The sequence below is a fragment of the Taudactylus pleione genome, unplaced genomic scaffold, assembly GCF_031769625.1.
Source record: "Taudactylus pleione unplaced genomic scaffold, aTauple2 ptg001536l, whole genome shotgun sequence".
Taxonomy (NCBI): domain Eukaryota; kingdom Metazoa; phylum Chordata; class Amphibia; order Anura; family Myobatrachidae; genus Taudactylus; species Taudactylus pleione.
The window spans coordinates 1107501-1110000 of NW_028285933.1; positions in this window are offsets into that span (position 1 = coordinate 1107501).

The following is a 2500-nucleotide window of genomic DNA, read 5'->3' on the forward strand; positions in this document are numbered from 1 at the left end:
AAGCAACCTCCTACGCCTTTCGCTGACAAGGTTCCCGGCTGCACTAAACACTCTTTCGGAGTACACACTGGAGGGGGGGCAACTCAGGTAAAATAGAGCCAGTTTGTACAGGGGCCTCCAAATTGCCTCTTTTTCCTGCCAGTACAGGTATGGACTGTCTGCCATGCCTACTTGGATGCTGTCACCGATGTAATCCTCCACCATTCTGTCAATGGTGACAGTATCATATGCAGTGACAGTAGACATGTCAGAAATTGTTGCCAGGTCCTTTAGTCCGGACCAGATGTCCAAACTTGGTCCTGCCTGCCCTGCATCACCGCCAGCAGGTTGCTTAGGATACCTAAGTTTTTTCCTGGCAGCCCCAGTTGCAGGAGAAAATGAAGAAGGAGCCGTTGACGTGTCACGTTCCGCTTCAGCTGACAGTGTGTTCACCAGCAGGTCTTTGCACCTCTGCAGGCTTATGTCGGCCGGAAAGAGAGACACCACATAGGCTTTAAACCTAGGATCGAGCACGGTGGCCAAAACGTAGTGGTCTGATTTCAACAGATTGACCACCCTGGAATCCTGGCAAAGCGAATGAAGGGCTTCATCCACAAGTCCCACATGCCGAGCGGAATCGCTCCGTATTAGCTCCTCCTTCACTTTCTCCAGCTGCTTCTGCAAAAGCTTGATGAGGGGAATGACCTGACTCAAGCTGGCTGTGTCTGAACTGACTTCACGTGTGGCAAGTTCGAAGGGCTGGAGAACCTTGCACAACACGGAAATCATTCTCCACTGCGCTTGAGTCAGGTGCATACCCCCTCCTTTGCCTATGTCATAGGTGGATGTATAGGCTTGTATGGCCTTTTGCTGCTCCTCCATCCTCTGAAGCATATAGAGGGTTGAGTTCCACCGCGTCACAACCTCTTGCTTCAGGTGATGGCGGGGCAGGTTCAAGAGTGTTTGCTGGCGCTCCAGTCTTCGGCACGCAGTCGCTGAATGGCGAAAGTGGCCAGAAATTTTTCGGGCCACCCAAAGCGTCTCCTGCACGCCCTTGTCGCTTTTCAGAAAATTCTGCACCACCAAGTTTATTGTGTGAGCAAAACATGGGACGTGCTGGAATTTGCCCAGATGTAATGCCCGCACAATATTGGTGGCGTTGTCAGATATCACAAATCCCCAGGAGAGTCTAAGTGGGGTAAGCCACTGGGCGATGATTTCCCTCAGTTTCTCTAAGAGGTTGTCGGCGGTGTGCCTCTTACTGAAACCGGTGATACACAGCGTAGCCTGCCTTGTAACGAGCTGGCATTTCTGAGATGCTGCTACTGGTGACGCTGCTGCTGTTGCTGCGTAAGGTGATACATCTACCCAGTGGGCTGTCACAGTCATATAGTCCTTAGTCTGCCCTGTTCCACTTGTCCACATGTCCGTGGTTAAGTGGACATTGTGTACAACAGCATTTTTCAGGACACTGAGGACACTTTTTCTGACGTTTCTGTACAGTCTCGGTATCGCCTGCCTAGTGAAGTGGAATCTAGACGGGATTTGGAACCGGGGACACACTACCTCCATCAATTGTCTAAATCCCACTGCACTAATGGCGGATACCGGACGCACGTCTAACACCAACATAGCAGTCAAGGCCTCAGTTATACGTTTTGCTTCAGGATGACTGCTGTCGTACTTCATCCTCCTCGCTAAGGACTGTTGGAGGGTCAATTGTTTAGTAAAAGTAGTGGTGTTCCTACTTCCTCTCTGGGATGATGAACGACTCCCAGCAGCAGCAACAGCAGCAGCGGCAGCAGTAGGCGTAGCAATGCAGGATCCTCCGGAGGAATCCCGGATAGGAGAGTCAGTCATGCCAGTGACATGGCCTGCAGGACTACTTCCGATCCTGACTAAGGAGGAAATTGACGAGGAGGGAGTTGACGGTGTGGTTTGCAGGCGCTTGGATACAACAGGACAACGGGATTTAGGTGTCCCTGGACTGCTTACGGTCTTAGCCAAAGTTTCTGAACTTGACAGTAACTTTTTATGAACGCGCTGCAGGTGCCGTATAAGGGAGGATGTTCCTAGGTGGTTGACGTCCCTACCCCTACTTATTTCACCTTTACATATGGTACATATGGCAAGACAGTTGTTGTCCGGATTTGGATAGAAATATTGCCAGACCAAAGAGGTGGAATGTTTGGTCTTCTGCCCAGGCATGACCGTGATGGGCTTTTTCATCCCACGGACAACAACTGTCTCCCCCGGAGCCTGATTTAAACAAACCACATCACCATCAGAATCCTCCTCGCCAACTTCCTCCTCAGCGCCAGCTACACCAGTATCCTCATCCTGTTGTACTTCAACAGTGACATCTTCAATTTGCATATCAGCAAGTGGACTGTGGGTGCTCCTTTCAGCACTTGCAGGGGGCGTGCAAATGGTGGAAAGAGCCACCTCTTCCCGTCCAGTGCTGGGAAGGTCAGGCATCGCAACCACCACCACACTTGGACTCTCCTTGGGGATTTGTGAT